Source organism: Herpailurus yagouaroundi, unplaced genomic scaffold (genome assembly GCF_014898765.1).
Source record: "Herpailurus yagouaroundi ecotype Mexico unplaced genomic scaffold, PumYag 197, whole genome shotgun sequence".
In the NCBI taxonomy this organism is placed as follows: Eukaryota; Metazoa; Chordata; class Mammalia; order Carnivora; family Felidae; genus Herpailurus; species Herpailurus yagouaroundi.
In genome coordinates this window covers 25,289,731-25,311,672 of record NW_024412428.1, presented here as the reverse complement: position 1 = coordinate 25,311,672, position 21,942 = coordinate 25,289,731, and the positions used below count along the sequence as shown (strand labels likewise).

The window sequence follows — 21,942 nt, the reverse complement described above, 5'->3', positions numbered from 1 at the left end:
TTTTCATCTTGCAAAACTGTAACTCTGTACCCATTAACTACTAACCCCATCCCCTCCTCCCCAGCCCTTGGCAACCACCATCCTGCTTTTTGTCTCTATGAATTTGAGCGCACTCATGTAAGTGCATCATACAGTGTGTCCTTTTTGTGACTGGCTTACTTCACTTATTATAATCCTGTCAAGGTTCATCTAGGTTGTAGCATGTGACAGAATTGCCGTTTTTTTTTTTTTTTTTTTTAAGGCTAAACAAATCTTATTCTCTGTACAGACCATATTGTGTTTATCTGTTCAGTAGTGGACACCTGTGTTGCTTCCACCTTTGGATACTTTTAAACTTTCTTTTCTTGTCTTCTCTTTTTAAACTTTCCTTTCCCCTCTCCTTTCCTCTCCTTTCCTTTCCTTTCCTTTCCTTTCCTTTCCTTTCCTTTCCTTTCCTTTCCTTTCCTTTCCTTTCTAAGAACCTTAAGCTTCTCACTAGACTGGTAAAGATTGGAAAATTATTTCTCCCACATAACTTTGACTACTCATTCCCAGACGGAGTAAATATGTGTGTGTGTGTGTGTGTGTGTGTGTGTGTGTGTGTGTGTGAACACTATTTTAAAAATATTAACCAGGGGGCACTTGGGTGGCTCAGTCAGTTAAGTGTCCGACTCTTCGTTTTGGCTCAGGTCATGATCTCAAGGTTCATGAGTTTGAGCCCCACGTCAGCTCTGTGCTGACGGCTCAGAGCCTGGAGCCTGCTAAGGATTCTGTGTCTCCCTCTCTCTCTGCCCCTCCCCTGCTGTCACTCTGTCTCTCTCCATCTCTCAAAAATGAATAAACATTAAAAGAAATAATAATAAAAGAAATAAAATAGTGAAACTGTGTTCATTGTCCCAGAGGAGGTGTGGCAGGGCAAAAAGCTTTTCCAAGGGTTTCTCTGGCTGCTGTTGCCCAAGAACCTAGGTACTTAAGGAAATAGAACCAGATAGGACTCTAGGTATCTTAACAGTCAGCTTCATGGACAGATAACAGTAAGACAAAATGGTCACCCTCTAATAACTTCTTTTCCTCCTCTTCTCCCTTCAACTACAGAAACTTACTCCTGGGGGGCCTGGGGGGCTCAGTCGGTTAGGCGTCCGACTTCGGCTCAGGTCATGATCTCACGGTTTGAGCCTCATGTCGGGCTCTGTGCTGACAGCTCAGAGCCTGGAGCCTGCTTCGGATTCTGTCTCTCTCTTCAGATTCTGTTCCTCCCCCACTCATGCTCTGTCTCTCAAAAATAGATAAACGTTTAAAAAAATTTTTTTAGGGGCGCCTGGGTGGCTCAGTCGGTTAAGCGTCCGACTTTGGCTCGGGTCACGATCTTGCGGTCCGTGAGTTCGAGCCCCGCGTCGGGCTCTGGGCTGATGGCTCAGAGCCTGGAGCCTGCTTCTGATTCTGTGTCTCCCTCTTTCTCTGCCCCTTCCCCGTTCATGCTCTGTCTCTCTCTGTCTCAAAAATAAATAAAACGTTAAAAAAATTTTTTTTTAAATAAATAAAAATTAAAAAAATTTTTTAAAGAGAAGCTTAATCCTACATCTATATAGAACCCTTTGCAACCTCAAATTGACTGAAATTATATTTCTACCACCATGGTTGAATGTATAAATTAAATTACATTTCTTGCTCACCTAAGCTGTGGATTAGGATCTCTGCACAGTGAATGGTGTAATTACGGTGCTGTTACATGCTGTCAGAGAAGGGCTATTTTCTAGCTCCAAACTCATATCCAATGAGATTCTAGGACAGGGACCTCATATGGAGGCGGGGGGGCAGCAGATGAGCAGGGTGGGCTCCCTTAAATTTGAGCTAAGATCTCAAGGATGAACATGAAGCAACTTGACCAAGGCTATGGGCCAGGAAGTGGCGTCTTACCTTCAGTGCTGCTGGCCCACAACATTCCCGTGTCCTCTTCCTGAAAAAGCAGGCCCCACCTTTGCTTTGTTACCAGGGAAACTTGTCCAGCACTCCCCCTTGCCATAACCCTATTTTCCCCATTCTTTTTTATTTTTAATGTTTATTTTTGAGAGAGAGAGAGAGAGAGTGAGAGAGAGAGAATGTGCAGGGGAGGGGCAGAGAGAGAGAGGGAGACACAGAATCCAAAGCAGGCTCCAGGCTCTGAGCTGGCAGCACGGAGCCTGATGGAGGGCTCGAACCCACGAACTGCAAGATCATGACCTGAACTGAAGTCGTACACTTAACCAACTGAGCCACCAAAGCGCCCCCTAATTCTTATTAGTATTGCTGAGGCATCCGAAACTCCATGTGGACGTAGTCATTTTCTAGGAGCTTTAAATTTTTTTTTTTTAATATTTTTATTTGTTTCTGAGACAGAGAGAAACAGAGCATGAGCAGGGGAGGGGCAGAGAGAAAGGGAGACACAGAATCCGAAGCAGGCTCCAGGCTCTGAGCTGGCAGCACAGAGCCCAACGCGGGACCTGAACTCACGGTCTGTGAGATCATGACCTGAGCCAAATCGGACGCCCAACCAACTGAGCCACCCAGGCGCCCCTTTAGGAGCTTTATATTGAGAATTCTCTAGACATTTTAAGATACTATCTTAGTGATCTTTGCAGCTTATCTTCTTTATTTTTTTTAAATTTTTTTTTTTTTTACGTTTTTATTTATTGTTGAGACAGAGAGAGACAGAGCATGAACGGGGGAGGGGCAGAGAGAGAGGGAGACACAGAATCGGAAGCAGGCTCCAGGCTCCGAGCCATCAGCCCAGAGCCCGACACGGGGCTTGAACTCACGGACCGCGAGATGGTGACCTGAGCCGAAGTCGGACGCTCAACCGACTGAGCCACCCAGGGGCCCCTGCAGCTTATCTTCTGAACATCTGAGCATTCTTCATACAGCACAGGCATTATCAGCTCACATGTGTTTTTCCTAGCAATCTTCATATTCAATCCTAACACTCTATCCCTTATCAGAGAACCGTCATGTTGAGAAGCAAATAAAAGAAAATTATTTTTCCCCACATCATTAATTACTCCATTTTTAAGCAGACACAAACACTTTTCCTCTTTGGATTTGGGAACAGCTACTATGGTGGCCAGCTGGGACTCCTGGGGGCTTTAAGAGCGTTGATCATCGCCAGACTAAAGCTTTGTTCTTTTTTAGACTTTTCATAAGACTAAATTAAAGGCCCACTCAGTTATCTTTCCCCTAGTTAGAATAGGCACAAAATTTGGTGACGAATTTCTCATATACCCACCAGTGATTCTTTTTTTCCAGTTACTTTAATTTTAGTCAATTTCTACTGAAATACAAGCAAATTATAATTTAACTATTCAGTCTAAATCTATTTTCCAGCTCCAAACCCATAACCAATTATCTATTACATCTCCCTTAAATATCTCACGGGCATCTAAAGAGGAAAAAAAGGGGCACTTGGGGGGCTCAGTCAGTTGAGCATCCAACTTCGGCTCAGGTCATTATCTCGTGGTCGGTGAGTTCCAACCCTGTGTCAGGCTCTGTGCTGACAGCTCAGAGCCTGGAGCCCACTTTGGATTCTGTGTTACTGTCTTTCTCTGCCCCTTCCCTGCTCGCCCTCGGTCTCTCTCTCTTTTTCAAAAATAAATAAATGTTAAAAAAATTTTTGTTTGGGGCGCCTGGGTGGCGCAGTCGGTTAAGCGTCCGACTTCAGCCAGGTCACGATCTCGCGGTCCGTGAGTTCGAGCCCCGCGTCAGGCTCTGGGCTGATGGCTCAGAGCCTGGAGCCTGTTTCCGATTCTGTGTCTCCCTCTCTCTCTGCCCCTCCCCCGTTCATGCTCTGTCTCTCTCTGTCCCAAAAATAAATAAACGTTGAAAAAAAAATTTTTTTTTAAATAAAATTTTTTTTGTTTAATTAAAAGGAAACAGCATTTCTACACTCAGGATTCTGACACCAAATGCGTGGGGTTTTCTCCACACCCAGAACTTTCCTAATTCTCTACGGACACCAGCTAAGTGTCCTACAACTCAATTCAGATCTGACACTCTCTATCCAGAGTGAGCCTCCGATGCCACAGGTTAAGGGCTGCCCCACAAGGCTGCTCCCTCCTCAGACACCAAACAAAAGTTCTAGGCTGCTACCTGTACTTCTGACTGAGGGATTCTCCTGACCCTCTTCTCAGGTTTGATGACCGGCCAAAATGGTTTGCGGAACTCAGAGAGACATTTCACTGTTCGCTGTTACTGGCTTGGTATGGAGGGATACAACCCAGGAACAGCCAAAGGGACGAGATGCATAGGACATGGTGTGGGGGAGGAATGTATGGGGGCAGAGGTTCGGGGCCCTCTCTGGGCATGCCAGCCTCTCAGTATCTCCCTGTACTTACTCACCAGCCCAGAAGCTCTCCGAATCCTGTTGTTCAGGGTTTTTTGTGGAGGCCTCATTGCATTGGCGTGATTGATTAATTCTTTTTTTTTTTTTCAGGGGTGTACAGGGAGCTTTGAAAGTTCCAACCCTCTGGCAATCAGCCCCCGTCCTCTACGTGTTATTGTGAATAACCTCCTCTCACCCTATGACTCAGGAAGCTACAAGGGTTTTAGAAGCTCTGTGCCAGGAACTGGGAGGAGAGACCAAATGTGTATTTCTTTTTATGTCACAACATCTCAAGGTAATCATGTCCCAAACTGAAGATTCGTGATCTTTCTCCCAAAATTGTTTTTAAATGTTTATTTCTTTTGAGAGAGAGGGAGCGCACGCTCACCAGCAGGGCAGAGAGAGGGGGAAGGAGGATCTGAAGTGGCTCTGTGATGGGGTGCCTGGGTGGCTCAGTCGGTTAAGCGGCTCAGGTCATGATCTCGCGGTCCGTGAGTTCGAGCCCCGCGTTGGGATCTGTGCCAACAGCTCAGAGCCTGGAGCCTGTTCAGATTCTGTGTCTCCCTCTCTCTGACCCTCCCCCATTCATGCTCTGTCTCTGTTTCAAAAATAAATAAATGTTAACAAAAAATTGAAGTGGGCTCTGTGCTGACAGCAGAGAGCCCAATGCAGAGCCTGAACTCATGAACCGTGAGATCATGACCTGAGCCAAAGTCAGATGCTTAACCCACTGAGCCACCCAGGCACCCTTCCTTCTCCCCAAATTACTCAATATTGTCAATATCCACCCACCCAGTATTATCTGGACCCTGGGAGGCATTTACACACGCCATCCTCCTGGTCTAGAATGCTTCTCCCTACTCAATACCTGATTGGCTTCCCCTCATCTTTCAGACTTCAGCTGAAATGTCACTTTGTCAAAGAAGCCTGCCCTTTCCTGATCTAAAGACCCTTTCCCAGTCTAAATGATATTCTCACATGTTCCCTATACTTCTTGATAGTTCTTATCTCAGTTTTTAATAATGTTTGATGATGATTTGTTTATTCTCTGGCTCCACAGCTAGTATGAAGTTGTGAAGATACCGTGGTTCTGACTCTTCCTATGAGTGCCCAGCACAGCACCTGCTGCTAAGTGGCCACCCTGTGTTTGCTGGAAAAATGAGTAAGTTGTCTATATATATATCTGCATTTAAAAAAAAATTTTTTTTAATGTTTATTTATTTTTGAGAGGGAGACACAGAGCATGAGTGGGGAAGAGGCAGAGAAAGAGGGAGACACAGAATCCGAAGCAGGCTCCAGGATCTGAGCTATCAGCACAGAGCCCAACACGGGGCTCGAACCCACAAACCATGAGATCATGACCTGAGCCAAAGTCAGATGCTTAACCAACTGAGCCACCCACGCGCCCCTATATCTGTGTTTTTTAAAGTAAACTCCCCAGAAATTGTTCTCCTAGATGATAATATATGTTTCCTCCCAGAATGGTTGTGTGGTCAAATAAATTTGATAAATAACGAGTTAACGTTAAGCAGGTTTCTATACTGCAGGATTTCACAGACTCTATAACTTTTACACAACATTATGAATATAGTATTTCAGAGGGGAAATGAATATGAGGTTTCTCCAACAAGTCAAATTGCAGAACCCTTATTTCACAGACTGTCTTTCAAGATGAGTGTTCTGTGGACCATATCAGGGGAAGTTCTAGCAAACAGTAATTTACCTTAATAAATATTCTTTTTAGGGGCACCTGAGTGGCTCAGTCGGTTAAGTGTCCGACTTGAGCTCAAGTCATGATCTCACTGTTCGTGAGTTCGAGCCCACGTTGGGCTCTACCCTGAAAGCATGGAGTCTGCTTGTGATTTCTCTCTCCCTCCCTCTCTCTCTGCCCCTCCCCAGCTTGCTCTCTCTCTCTCAAAAAATAAACATCAAAAAAATTTTTAGTAATAGAAAATAAATAAAATATTCTCTTTAAAAAGTATAGAACTGTGAGCTCATAAATGAAGGTTGTTTTAAGTTGCTAGGTTTGTGATAATTTGTTACATAGCAATAGAATATTACATGCATGAAAAGGGAATAATAATAATACCAGAAAGCTTTCATGTCCGACATGCTGCCGGATTGCATGTGGAGCTACATCTGTCTCCACGTCAAGGTATTTTTATATATGCAGGTAATGTGGAAGATTCTGGAAGAGTCTGTAATATTGCATAGTAAAGAGCTCAGTTTGGAAATTTAAGTGACCAGATTTAAATCATGACTCCACTTCTTACAAGTTGTTTGATATTCTATAAATTACGTAACATCTAGGGACATTGTGAAAAGTAAATGGAATACACATACCTATTAGGCCAAAATCTGGAACACGGATAAAACCGAACATTGGCAAGGATTTGGAGCAACAAGAGCTCTCCTTCATTGCTAGCTGAAATGCAAAATGGTACAGCCACTTTGGAAGACAGCTTGATTGTTTCTTACAAAACGAAACATTTTTACCATGCAACCCAGTGATTGTACCTCTTGGTATCTACACAAAAGAATCGAAAATGTCTACACAAAAACCTGTACATGGATGTTTTTAGCAGCTCTATTTGTATTGCTGAAACTGAGAAGCAAGGTGTCCTTCAGTAAGGTGACTGGGCAAATAAACTGGGGTCCATCCAGATACTGGAATACTGGCCAGCGCTAAAAATAAATGAGCTATCAAGCCATGAAAAGACATGGAGGAACCTTAAATATGTATTACTGGGTGGACGAAGCCGATCCGAAGAGGCTACATACTGTATGATTCCAACTATATGATATTCTGGAAAAGGCAATATTTTTTTTTTATTTTTTTTTTAACGTTTATTTATTTTTGAGACAGAGACAGAGCATGAATGGGGGAGGGTCAGAGAGAGGGAGACACAGAATCTGAAACAGGCTCCAGGCTCCGAGCTGTCAGCACAGAGCCCGACGCGGGGCTCGAACTCATGGACCGCGAGATCATGACCTGAGCCGAAGTCGGCCGCCCAACCGACTGAGCCACCCAGGCGCCCCTGGAAAAGGCAATATTGTGGAGACAATAAAAAGATCAGTGGCTGCCAGAGTTGAGAGTGTGGGAAGTGATGAATATACAGAGCACAGAGGATGTTTAGAGCAATAAAAATACTCTGCTCTCTGGGACGCCCAGGTGCTCAGTCAGTTGAGCATGTGACTCTTGATTTTGGCTCAGGTCATGATCCCAGGGTCATGAAATCAAGCCCCGTGTTGGGCTCCTTGCTGAGCATAGAACCTTCTTAAGATTCTCGCTCTCCTTCTGCCTCTCTCCCCCACTTGTGCTCTCTCTCTCTCTGAAAATAAAAAAAAGCAAATAAATACTCTGCACTGTATGATACTATAACAATAGATATATGTCATTATACATTTGTCTAAACCCATGGAAAGTACAATAGACTGGAGCAAGGTGGACCTCTTCAGTACCATTCTGATTCTTGGGTCTATTTTTGTCCTGCTGAGGAATAACAAAGAACATTAACATTTAGTGGGTTAGTGGAAGAAGAGGAGTCCATGAAAGTATCTGAATAAGAATAAACAGAGGAAAAGCAGTTAAAATTTTTTTCTTAACTTTGGAAGACAGAATTTTAAAGAGGGAGTAATTACTATGTCTAGCGCTACACTGAGTGCACCTGATGTGTCCTTTGCATTTGGAAATTGCAGCATTACTTTCAGTAAGAGGAAATCACAAAGAGATTAGAAAATACTTAGAGATAAATGAAAATGAAAACAAATTTGAGCTTGCATATTTGTTGCAAGGGAAATTAATAGCTTTAAACACCTTTTAGAAAGAAGAAACCTAATAAGCTAGGCTTTCACCTCATGACATTGGGAAAAGAAGGGCAAATTAAACCCAAAACAAGCAGAGAAAGGAAATGATCAGAATTAGAAGAGAAACTAATTAAGTAGACAATAGAAAAACAATAGAGAAAAGCAATGAACTCAAAAATTGGTTCTTTGAAAACATCAACATAATTGACAAATCTTTAGCTAGAGTGGCCAAGGGAATAGAATGGAGATTCAAATTACTCAAATCAGAAATGAGAGCGCTTGGGTGGTTCGATCAGTTAAGCTTCCAACTCTTGATTTCAGCTCAGGTCATTATCTCCTGGTTGTGAGATAGAGCCCCATGTTGGTGCTTGAGATTCTCTCTCTCCCTGTTCCTCTGCCACTCCCCAGCTTGCACTCAAGAAAGAGAGAGAGAAAGAGGAGAAAGAAAGAAAGAAAGAAAGAAAGAAAGAAAGAAAGGAAGGAAGGAAGGAAGGAAGGAAGGAAGAAAGAAAGAAAGAAAGAAAGAAAGAAAGAAAGAAAGAAAGGCATTATGGGGCAATTGGCTACCTTTGTTGGAAGACCATGCAACCCTTGATCTCAGGGTTGTGAGTTCAAGCTTCACGTTGGGCATAGTTCTTTCTTTTTTTTTGGTTCTATGACCAGGTTGCAGAAACTAACATTCTTTCTTTCTTCCTTTCTTTCTTCCTTTTTTTCTTCCTTCCTTCCTTCCTTCTTTTCTTCCTTTCTTTTTTCTTTCTTACTTTCTTTTCATTTTAAGTGTGCTCCACACCCAACGTGGGGCTTGAACACACAACGCAGAGATCAAGAGTTACATGCTCTGCCAACTGAGCCAGCCAGGCACCCCTAGGATGCAGAAACTTGAACATAGTTGGATAATAAAAGACCAATGGAGAGAAGAGGTTGAGGACATAAGAGGAGAAAGAGGAACAGGAGGTGGCATGGGGTGGGATGGTATCCAGAAGGAAAAGTCAATGCCTTGCCTGCCCTCAGCCACAAGGACCAGCTGTGGGAAGACAGATGGCCTCTACCTGGAAGGTCCACAGGGAGGCCACGTCTCCAGGAAGAGTCAGGTTTCTGGTAAGGCAAGAAGGTGCCGGGTGTACAGACTGAGACTGTGTTTTCAGATAAATAGATGTCTCAGAGGACATAGAGAGAATGATTAAAACAGAGGCCAGGAGTAGCAGCAGGTGGACGTACACTTGGGTCTCGGTCATCATCGAAGCCAAACAGAGCTATAATTCATGTCCACTCTGGGCAGAGTGCTATTCTCCACATCTTTCTCTTTCCCCGATACTCCAGACTAGGTTGAGTGACCCTGGCCTACACATATACTACCCTGCGATACTTCTATGATAGAGTTTAATCGCATTGTATCATAATTGCATCTTTACTTTCTTATCTCCCCTACTAGACCATGACAGTAATTAGTATAATCTTTACATAACGGCTTTTGTAGTTTTCTTTTCTCGCTTATTTTTTTAGATCTCCAGGTCAGTAATTATAAAGAAGAACTTTTAAAAAGCTCTTACTGTAGAAAATTTTAAATATACACAAAAGTATAGGGAATAGTATAATGACCCTTCTCATCACCCCAATTCAATAATTATCAATTCATGACCATTCTTCCTTCATTTATGCTCTCATCCACTCCCCTACCCTGATTATTTGAAGCGTATCAGGGACATCGTATTTCTTCTGAAATGTTTTAGTATGTTTCTAAAAGATAATTCTCTTTTTTTATTTTTTTTAATTTTTTTTTCAACGTTTATTTTTGGGACAGAGAGAGACAGAGCATGAATGGGGGAGGGGCAGAAAGAGAGGGAGACACAGAATCGGAAACAGGCTCCAGGCTCTGAGCCATCAGCCCAGAGCCTGACGCGGGGCTTGAACTCACAGACCGCAAGATCGTGACCTGGCTGAAGTCGGACGCTTAACCGACTGCGCCACCCAGGTGCCCCAAGATAATTCTCTTTTTAAAAACATAACCACATGGGGACGCCTGGGTGGCTCAGTCCGTTGAGCGTTGACTCTGGATTTCCGCTCAGGTCGTGATCCCAGGGTTGTGGGATTGAGCCTCTAGTGGAGCTCCTCACTGAGCATGGAGTCTGCTTAATATTCTTTCTCTCTCTCTCCCTCTGACCCTCTACCCTGTTCATGCTCTATCTCTAAAATAAAATAAAATAAAATAATAAAACAAACATAACCAAATGTTATTACTATATATATTTTAAAATTAGTAAGTTCTTAACTTCACCAAATATCAGATGAATGTTTGAATTTCCTCATTTGACTCATAAAAAATTGTAAACTTTTAAAAAATCTGTATTTATTTGTTTTAAAATATGACTATATCATTTTTTTTCTAATGTTTATTTGTGGGGTGCCTGGGTGGCTCAGTTGGTTGAGCGACCGACTTCGGCTCAGGTTGTGATCTCGCAGTTCATGGGTTCAAGCCCCGCGTCGGGCTCTGTGCTGACAGCTCAGAGCCTGGAGCCTGCTTCGGATTCTGTGTCTCCCTCTCTCTCTACCCCTCCCTCTTCACGCTCGCTCGCGCGCTCTCTCGGTCTCAAAAGTGAATAAAGATTTTAAAAACATTCTATAAATGTTTATTCATTTTTGAGAGAGAAAGAGTGAGAGAGAGCACACACTCGTGAGTGGGGGAGGGGCAGAGAGAGAAGGAAACAGAGGCTCCAAAGCAGGCAGCAGAGAGCCTGATGCAGGGCTTGAACTCATGAACACTAAATCATGACTCAAGCTGAAGTCGAGTGCTTAGCCGACTGAGCCACCATTTTATGGTATAAAAAATACCTGTATTTTTATTATTTTTTAAAAGATTTTATTTTTAAGTAATCTCTACACCCAGTGTGAGGCTCAAACCCACTACCCTGAGACCAAGACTTACATGCTCCACCAACTGAGCCATCCAGGCACCCCTTAAGCATCTTTTTAATATAGAAATTCCCTCTCCCTCTGCTTATTTCTCCTTGCAATTTATCTTTTGAAAATATTGGACAATTTATCCTAAAGCGTTTCCCACTTAATGGATTTTGCTTATTGCGTTTCCATGGTGTTTTACATATTCCTAAAGAGGATTTTTTTAAAACATAGTTTACCCTGTTAAATTATACAGCTTAATTCTCATATTCAATTGTTAACATGTTATTTTAGAACTCTGTGTCTACAAATAATGAGAGCCAACCCAAGCTGTCCTAAGCAAAAAGATGGAACTTTCAAAGTAGCAAACTAGCAAAGGCTGCTGGCTCCCTCCCCTCCTCTGGCCCTGCCCTAATACAAATGGGTTATGATAATGACTGAACAATTTCATATATTTGCTAAAATTTATTTATTTATTTTTAATTTTTTTTAAATGTTTATTTTTGAGACAGAGAGAGACACAGCATGAGCAGGGAAGGGGCAGAGAGAGAGGAAGACACAGAATGTGAAGCAGGCTCCAGGCTCTGAGCTGTTAGCACAGAGCCCGACGTGGGGCTTGAACTCACGAACGGTGAGATCATGACCTGAGCCGAAGTCCGATGTTTAACCGACTGAGCCACCCAGGCGCCCCTATCTGCTAAAATTTAAAAGGCTTGTGTTCTAGGGGTGCCTGGGTGGTTCAGTCGATTAAGAGTCCAACTCTTGATTTCAGCTCAGGTAATGACCTCATAGTTTGAGGGATCAAGTCCCACGTGGGGCTCTGCACTGACAACGGAGGAGCCTGCTTGGGATTCCCTCTCCCTTTCTCTCTGCCCTTCCCCGACCCCTCTTTCTCAAAAGAAATAAATAAACTTTAAAAAAATAAAAAATAAATCAAAGGCTTACATTCTAACAGGGAGAGAGAAATAATAAGTAAAATATATAGAATGTTTGATGGTAAAAATGCTACAAAAAAAGTGTATGAATCTGGACATTACAAAGGCTATGGAAGAGAGCTCTTTTCCTCATCTCTTTCAGAAAGAGAGAAAGGAGGGGCGCCTGGGTGGCGCAGTTGGTTGAGCGTCCGACTTCAGCCAGGTCACGATCTCGCGGTCCGTGAGTTCGAGCCCCGTGTCGGGCTCTGGGCTGATGGCTCGGAGCCTGGAGCCTGTTTCCGATTCTGTGTCTCCCTCTCTCTCTGCCCCTCCCCCGTTCATGCTCTGTCTCTCTCTGTCCCAAAAATAAATAAACGTTGAAAAAAAAATTAAAAAAAAAAAAAAGAAAGAGAGAAAGGAATTGTGATCTGGTGCTGGGGGCAGACTGCAGGAGGGCTCTTTTCTTTCTTCCTGTGATTAAAATCTAGAGCTAAACCAAGATGATTCCTAGCATGTTGAGAAAGGGAAGCAGGGTTGGCCAGAAACCAACCAGAGGTCAATGAGGATATACTTATACTGTCTTATGTGGGGAGAAGATAAAGATCTAATTCATGTAAGAAAGTGATACAACTCAACAGTAAAAAAAAAAAACCCAAACAATCCAACTTAAAAAATGGGCAGAAAAATAACAGATAATAAAGAATAACATGTTCTAGATATGATGATGATTGAACAATTCTATAAATTAACTAAAACTAAAAGAACTCACATGATAATGCAGGGAAATAGGCAATAAAAAATAAAGAATATGTTTGATGGTAATAAATATGCTATATTTATTATAGCTATAGCTATTATTAATGCTATAGAGGAAAATAAAAATAAAGCAGGGAGAGGAACGGAGAGGGTTTGGAGAAGCTACAAGTTTCGAGGGTGTGGGCAGGAGCCGTTGGAAGAGGAGGACTGGCTTTGTGGAACTGAGGGAAGATTATTCCAAGCAAAAAATAAGAAAACAACCCAACAAGCAAAAACCAGAATACTATAAACAAATGAGCTGAAGAAATCAGAAAACAAGCAACAGGTCATACCCAAGGAAACCAGAAGAAATCAATAAAAATAAAAGCAGAAATTAAGCAGAGAAGATCAACGAATCACACAGTAGAGAATATCAATGAAGCTAAAAGCTGTTTTTTAAAAAATAACTGGAGGGGCGCCTGGGTGGCTCAGTCGGTTGGGCGTCCAACTTCGGCTCAGGTCATGAACTCGCGGTTCGTGAGTTTGAGCCCCGTGTCGGGCTCTGTGCTGACAGCTCAGAGCCTGGAGCCTATTTCAGATTCTGTGTCTCCCTCTCTCTCTGACCCTCCCCCATTCATGCTCTGTCTCTTTCTGTCTCAAAAATAAATAAACATTTAAAAAAATAAATAAATAACTGGAAAAACTAATGAAGAAAACATCAGACAAGAAACAATTACAGACTAGAAAACAATAATAGAGTTTAAAGTAATAAAAAAATAAAATGAGTATTGGCAACCTGGATAAAAGAGATACATTCTGAAAAAAAAAAAAAACCAACAAAACATAAAATGCCAAAAAACACAGAGACTACTAATAAAGAAATTGACATGATTATTAAGGACATCCTCAACCTTGCCCCCAACAAAAAGGCCCCACTCCTAATGATTTTACTATTGAGTTTTGACAATTCTCAAGGAACAGAAAACAACTATACAAATCATGCCAGAAAACAGAATGAGAGGGATAACCTCATTTCTTGAAGCTGGTGTTTCTTTGACTTCAAACCCAAACAGTGTCAGGACAAGAAAAAGAAACTATGAGCCTTTTCACTTCTGAGTATGAATGCAAAAATCTAGAGACTATTAACTATCTGAACCCACCAGTATATTACAAATAAGAATCATCATGACCAAGTATTTATCCTAAGAAGGCAAAAACAGGGCAACATTAAACTATCAGTGAGTGACTACCTGGCATATCATAATGCTTTGTAAATATTAGTTATTTTTTGGCTATTAATGACGGTGCGCATATAAACTTGTACAATTGTTGTCAGGTGAACTGGGGAGATCCTGGGCCCTGGGGCCTCTAGCCAGACAGAGCCAAAGGACTCGCGGACGGTTTTTGGTCAAGGGAACCGATTCAAGGACAAACACGCGGCACAGCTCATGAGTGACACAAGCAGGCAAGTTCATTAAAGCAAAAAAGCACACTCTCGAGATATGAGCGCCGGCGAACTAGAGAGGGAGGCGGGGAGCCGGAAGGACCGAGGGAGACCTAGCGAACATGCGCAGGTGCGCAGGCGCGCAAGCGGGCGGAAGAGCATGAGCGAGCTGCACGCAAGGTGGGGATGTTTCTATCTTTTATTGACAGTTGTTAACTAGCGGGCAGAATACGTATTACTTGGGCGGCAAGCAGTGTTTCAAGCTTTTTCCTCCTAATTTGGTCAGAGGTTGCTTGTCGTGGCACCTGCCATCTTAGTTCTGCCTGGGTAGATCCGGCTTCTTGGGGAGAGCTGTCAGGACCCGCCTCTGACCTTCCCGATAGCTGGCCATGACTTCCTCGTGCTGGCCTCCCGGTATTGTGTTAGAACCTGACTAACTGCCTACTGTAACACAATGACTTTAGAAAACGATTTGATATTGTCTTGTAAAGTTGAACATGTGTAGTGGGTAACTTCCAGCTCCGCAATTCCACTCTCAAGAAATACACCCTAAGGATCGTTACTTGTATGCATTGTAGATATATATAATAGTCTTTGTGGGTTTTTTTGTGAAATATTGAAACAAGAAAGAAAAAAAAGGAAGCAACTTACGACTCTATCCATAGGAAAAGAGATAAATCACTTGTGCAGTAATCACACAATGGCCTGCTATTCAGCTGTGGCTTGGAGATAAGCAAACGGAGGTGGAAGGGTTGAAGATGAAAGAGGAAAGTAGTCACAACTGTAACCAAACCAACGCGTGTTGGCTCCTTGGTGAGTCATAGAAACTGCACCAGGTCAGTCGTCCCTTAAAGGAAACTTTATTTGCAGCAAATAAGGAGTCCAAGCTTCCAAATAAGGTTTTCCTTGTGCGACAACTCACTTGGTGCAGTTTCTGTGACTCACCAAGGCGGAAACGCCTGTTGGTTCGGTTACAAATTTGGTGACCCAGATGGGACAGCTGTCCTGAGGTTCTGCCCTCCAGTTCCCTGGGTTCCGATGGACGGAGCAGCAGGCAGCGGAAGCTTGCTTGGGTTAAACGGTTCAAGCTATCAGGACCAGGGGCAGATTCCTTGGAGGAGATTCACCCTTTTTTGGTGCTTGTGACCACTGGCGTGCCATTCTGTCCTCATTTGAAATCCAGATCTCATTTGAAACTCTGATTATATTTACCCGAAGGATTTCTGTTGGGATAAATCATGCCAGGTCCGTGGCAGAGATCTTAGAAGTAAAACTAAAGCTCTCTCACAAAGTCTGGGCAAGACAGCATAACAGTCAGAATACACTGGGTAAACAGGGCCTTTCTGCTAAACACTCTGGGAGATTGAACACTGATTAGGGTCCAGTGTTGAGTCTAGACATCCCCAAGTGACAAAGGATCACACGACCCAGCCATTCGGAGGGTTGGATGCTCCAGCCTGGCGAAATGGGAGTGATCTAACGGACTGATCTAGGATCTGGGAGATTGAAGAAATCACTCTCCCACTTGGTTGTTTGGTTTGTTTGTTGTTCTGTTTGTTGTTGTTCCCTGTTTAAATCCACCCTGGGGGCGCCTGGGTGGCTTAATCCGTTAAGCATTTAAGTGGTTAAGCGGCAGACTCTTGATTTTGGCTCAGGTCATGATCTCACAGTTCGTGAGTTCAAGTTCCGCATCTGGCTCTGTGCTGGCAGTGCAGAGGCTGCTTGGGATTCTCTCTCATTCCCTCTGTCTGCCCCTTCCCCGCTCATGTGCATGCACGCTCTCTCTCAAAATGAATAAATAAAATTTAAAAAATTATTGGGCCAAGTTTGTTAAAACTGGACTTGTTTTCCAAACACATTAATACTCGTTTTGGCTATCTTTGATGGAAATGAGGGTGCTTTTAGAGAAAAATTATGTTCCAATAATATATCTTTGTGGATGTTAGATTTAATTCTGATTGTCTTAGTGTTTGTTGTTTGCCTATAAACCTGGATCCTGAATTCTGGTTTCCTTGAATATCTGACTATGGCTCTCCAAACTAAGGTTTCCAGTTTTCTTTCATTCTCTTGACTTGGAATCCAGTCAAGACTTGAACTAAAACTGTCCCCCCCCCCTTTTTTTCCTGAAGCCCTGCAAACTGAAGCTAGGCAAGTAAAGCCCTATTTATGAAGCTCCAGCCTTAGCATTTCCTGATTTTGACAAGCTGTTTGATTTGTCTGTACATGAAAGGCAAGGCATAGCTGTAGGGGTTTTATCCCAAATGCTGGGGCCCTTAAAGAGAATGGTAACTTCTTTTTCTGAACAATTGGACATGGTGGCCAAGAGGAGCTGTGGCAGCCAGTGCCTCTTGATAAAAGAAGCGAAACAAACAAACAAAAAATCCCCTAGAAGTCAGCCTATGCCTGTGGACCATTTTCCAGGGTTTTTTTTTTTTTTTTTTTTTTTTTAACCTAGGAACTATCCCAAAACAAAATGTTACAATCTCAGGCCATGCTGACAGATAGATACTCCCAGATACAGCTGCCACCCTACCCCCCAATCAGGAAGTACTTGATCAGATTCACTCTGGCTACAAAGATCTCCAGAGTAAACCTCTGTCCACTGCAGAGGAAATCTGACTTCTAGACAGCAGCGGTGTTGTGGATAATGGACTAGGAAAGGCAAGATATGCTGTCGTATTCTTAAAGGCTCTCCTGGAGGCCAAAAGACCGTCCCCACGCACCTCAACCCAAAAGGCAGAAATAATTGCACCAACCAGAGCATTAGAATTGAGTGAAACAGGGGCGCCTGAGTGGCTCAGTTGGTTGTGTCTGACTCTTGACTTTGGCTCAGGTCGTGATCTTATGGTTTGTGAGTCTGAGCCTCTCATCGGGCTCTGTGCTGACAGTGCAGAGTCTGCTTGGGATTCTCTCTCTCCCTCTTTCTCTGCCCCTCTCCCACCCCACCCCCAAAGTAAGTAAATAAACTTAAAAAAAAAAAGAAAGGAACTGAAATTAAGGTCAGCCAAGCCTCCAGGTATCTTTCTCCATCTGTCACCTCTGCTTCTCCATGTAGATTTGTTATACGCTTCTCTCTCCGTGGACTTCATTCCTCTGCATCCTCTGCAGGTTCACAGTGAAAATGGCTGCCTCACAGTTGTTAAACTTACAAGTTGCAGTTCCAGACACATAATGAGTATGACCTAATTCTTCCTGGATCCCAATTAAAAATTTCCAGAAAAGAGAATTTTACAGGGTGTCAAACACTAGCTCTAAAATCTGTGGATCCTGTGATACAAGTACAGCTGCCAGAGGTCCATTTTTGTGTCCACCAAGAAAAAAATTCACTGAAAATTTAATCAAATGGGCATTTAAAAAAATTTTATTTTTGAGAGAGAGAGAGAGAGAGAGAGAGAGAGCGCTTGAGTGGAGGGGGCACAGAGAGAGAAGGGCCAGAGGATAAGAAGCAGGTTCTGTGCTGACAGCAGTGAGCTCAAACTCACGAACTGAGCCGTGAGATCATGGCTTGAGCCAAGGTCAAATGCTCAACCAGCTGAGCCACCCAGGCACCCTGAATCAGATAGCCTTTTAGTTAGGCGGTTAGGATTGCAACTCTGGAGACAAAGATGTAGGTAAGAACCTGACTCTTTTTCTGAGGAGGACAGAGAGGGGCAGGGTTATAAAGGCAAAAGTTCATAAGTGCAGTTCTCATTTAGGCCCTCTATGCAGAACACAGACGGAAAATATGTGACCTGGGATTGACTGAGTTAACATTCAAACGAGGGATTGAAATTTGTCGAATCCTCTTGGCTCCTTTTGGAGTGAAGAATGCTAACAATTCAGGTGTCCTGGTGAGGAGGAGTTAAGTCCAGGCCGAGGGCTTGCAGCTGGCACAACATTTATGGTTCCTCCGATGAGGGTGGGCATAAATTCTTCTTGGTTTATGGCCTCCCGACCGTTTTGGTAAAGAAACTCTCTTATGTAGGCTTGCTTCCTCCTTTTACGCCTGAGACAGGTGGATCAAGGTGGCAGTTCCCAAAAGAGGGGAATCCTTGTGATCTGGGCAGGTATCTACTTGCAAATGACCAATGTTAGAATCAAACTAACATTCACGTACAGGTCAAAGGACAAGGACACTCTGACTCCCAAAACCTGGGTTTCCAAGCAGAGTCATTTTTTCTACAGCCCCATCCAATTTGTTATTTAAAGTGATCCAGAAAAATTTGCCAGGTAGAGTGTAGGGAGAGCAGTCTCGATGGAAGAAACAACATTGTTAGAAATGAGGAGGCATTAACATGGGCATAAGTTATATGGACTGGCAGGCCCCTGTTGTGGCTGTTACATGGCTTCCATATCAAGATCCCAAATGGGGGAAGAAAATCAGGCAGAGTAGGTGGTATTAGATTGTGAACAGCTTTGTATGCCAGACCTTTGAATTTTATCTTGAAAACAGAGGGAGCCACTGAAGGTTCTAGAACACATGATGTCATGTGTCATCTACAGCTTAGAAAAATAAATGCAGAGGGTGAAGCCTTAGCGTTGTTACTAATGCTAAACTACTGAAAACAGTCATGGTTGCTGATGGAAATTATTTCTTGAATTTATTCTGGTTTTCAATTTAATGTATATGTATTTGCAAGTATCTCCAGGATAAACCAGAGAATTTGTTAAGGAATCGCTGACCTCGGCCAGTAAATACGCAGTTTATTCACAGAATCCTCCTCCTCACCACCTGCAGAACAGAAGGCACAACACTGCACCTTCACTCTCAGCGTGGTTGGAGGACATTATAAATAAAGATCCCATGGAGAAGGTTCATCGTATCCCCCAGGAAGTCAGCGTATTGTGAATTCCAGGCAGCCGATTTATGGACTATGAGTAGGAGATGCTCTGAAAGTAAGTGATATTAATGTGAAAATGTTGGGGTTTGGCGTGAACAGTAAAGAAAGAATTCTTGAGGCATCTTTGGTGCAAAAGGGTGGTTTTATTAAAGCACGGGGACACAACCCTTGGACAGAAAGAGCTGCACTGGGGTTGTGAGGAGTGGCTGGTTATGTACTTCCAAGTTGGAAGGGGGTTAGGGATAGCGTAAGTCTCTGAAGAATTTGAAAGTAAGGTTTCCAGGACCTTGAGGGGGTTAGCTATTATTGTTAGGAAAAGGTCACTTACTACTGTCTAGTAAAACCTGAGTCAGGAGACCCTTCAGATGTATATCAGGGAGCCATATACTTGGGGGATGATTGCTCACCTGTATCTCGGGGAGTAGAGATAAAGGAAGTTTCCAAAGGAATTTTTATATGTTAAGGGAGATTTACAGGATCCTGGAGGTTGGGCTAATCTTAAGCTAAGTTTGCCTTTTGGCTTTAGCAAAGTCTTTTTTTTTTTTTTTTGAAAAAAATTTTTTTTCCAACGTTTTTATTTATTTTTGGGACAGAGAGAGACAGAGCATGAAAGAGAGGGAGACACAGAACTGGAAACAGGCTCCAGGCTCTGCGCCATCAGCCCAGAGCCCGACGCGGGGCTCGAACTCACGGACCGCAAGATCATGACCTGGCTGAAGTCGGACGCTTAACTGACTGCGCCACCTAGGCGCCCCCTAGCAAAGTCTTAACATGAAGGCAGTTGAGTTCCCAGAAGATCACTCTGCCTGTCTCAGAACTTGTCAAAGGGCTGTAAGTTGTAAGGATGTTTAATTCTTTTTATCTTTGTTCTCCCCTTCAATATGAACGAGCCATACCGCAAATGAGATGTTCTTTCTAACTGTGCTGTACTTCTCTCTGAATGCCAGTATTTCATCCTAATCCATTTATGAAGGCAAGCTGTTCTCTCTCTGCTGCTCATCTTCCCACACTTCCGTATTTAACTAACATCTGGTTTCAGTAAGGTTTCACAGCCCATTGACTTTTGACTGGTTGATCACGCTCCCATAGGGATAATACTGCCCATTGTAGGTATGAACTCTTCTTATAGTTTATTCTTATTTCAACTAATATCACAATTTATGTGCAGCTGGTTGCCGAAGCAGAACTTGATTTAATTGTGTGATTCTAAGTAGCTGATGCGTAGCCAAGGTTCATCAAAGGGAAAATAACCAGAGCAAAGCCAACACATTGGTGGTTGGCAGACAAATAGGGCAATTAAGACCCCTCTATGCCGTTTTGCCACTTCTGCGTGTGAAGCCGGGAATGCACCTCTTATTTCTCTTTCCTGGTTCCCAAATTTCCTCCCGTCGTAGGCAGGAGGGCAGCTTATGGCCCCTGCGTAGTGAAGACAGTCAAGACATGCAGATGTATTTTACAAATAGAAATAATAACAGCCCTCCTTCCCTCCTCACTGAGTTATGGTGAAGATCCACTGAGAAGTCATTGCAATTCCTTTGTAAGCTGTAAGGGGCAAAACTCTGCTGCCGCAGCCTTGCCTAAAACCCTCCAATCTCTCCCCCTCAGGACCTTGAAATGAAGTCCAGAGTCTGTATGTACATGGCTTAAAGATTCTTCCTGAGCGGGCTCACCTCTGCAGCTGCCCCCAGTCTCTGAGCCACCTCCTGCTCTAGGCTTCACCCTGTTCAGATCCCCCACTGGCTGTGCCCCACAGGCCTTCACTCAGGCCGCACTCTTTCTTCCCTGCTCCTCCCTTTCACCCTCATGTGGGCTGGTGCACCTCCCTTTAGCAACATCGGCTTCTGCAAGGAAGCATTTCTTTTTTTTTTTTTTTTAACGTTTATTTATTTTTGAGACAGAGAGAGACAGAGCATGAACGGGGGAGGGTCAGAGAGAGAGAGGGAGACACAGAATCTGAAACAGGCTCCAGGCTCTGTGCTGTCAGCACAGAGCCCGACGCAGGGCTTGAACTCACGAACCGCGAGATCATGACCTGAGCCGAAGTCAGACCCTTAACCGACTGAGCCACCCAGGCGCCCCTCCAAGGAAGCATTTCTCAACAGCAGCACAATTGACAACCGGGCCGAATAGTTTTTATCGTGGGGGGCTGTCTTTAACCATCATAGGGTGGTTGGCTGCAGGGATGGCCTCTATCCGCTAGATGCCAGTAGCACCCCCCCTCAAGTTATGACAACCAAAAATGTCTCCAGACACTGCCACATGTCTCCCCGGGAAACAAAACTGAACCCGAAAAATCTCCACTCCAAGGTGTTGCTTTTAATGGGGCCAATTATACTCTAGATACATCCAGATGCTACAAGAATCACAAGAACAAGAAGAAGAAGAAAGCTCTCTTTTTTTGCTAATGGTGGTCTCATCTTGGGCTCAAGCCACCATCACCCTCCTGAGGGATAACACTTGATCTTGCTAATTAAAAGTACCCTAGTCTCTTCTGGCTTAAAACCATCTCTTTCATTGTCCTCCCACCGCGTGAAGGGTGAAACATTCTCGGAAATCTGATTCCATGCTTACTCATGACTAGCAGTGGCTCACAAGTTCTTCACTTATTGAGTAAATCATAAGTTCGCTTCTGAACAAATAAATATCCTGAAGGTTTCTTTTGTCTTGTGCCTCAGAAGAAGAAAGTGGGACCAAATGAGCTGGCTGTGGATAAGATTGCAGACAGCAGAGCTGAGCAGGAGTGGGGGAGGAGGGACGGGGATGCTGTCTCTGATCCTCCCTCTGCCTAGATCCACAGTTTCCTGCCTCAGCTGGGTAGGGGCTGGATTTCGCATTCTTTTAAGGACACTTGAAAATTTCCCAGTATTTACCCATAGAAAAAAGGAGCAATGTCCCCTTACTCTAAAATCTCCCCCAAATTTCTTTTTTTTTTTTTTTAATGTTTATTTATTATTGAGAGACAGAGAGACACAGAGCGTGAGCAGGGGAGGGGCACAG

The 21,942-nt window shown here is 43.5% G+C and overlaps 1 protein-coding gene across 2 annotated transcripts in view; it reads left to right on the top strand.

Annotated features, from left to right (window-relative positions):
* GPALPP1 (GPALPP motifs containing 1) overlaps window positions 1-21,942 on the top strand; it is a 76,057-nt gene that overhangs the window by 53,468 nt on the left and 647 nt on the right. For both annotated transcript variants that reach the window (XR_005782438.1, XR_005782437.1), the window contains exons 14-15: window positions 5,391-5,492; window positions 18,843-19,000. The gene's annotated coding sequence lies outside the window, so the exon portion shown is untranslated. The remainder of the gene's footprint in view (window positions 1-5,390; window positions 5,493-18,842; window positions 19,001-21,942) is intronic.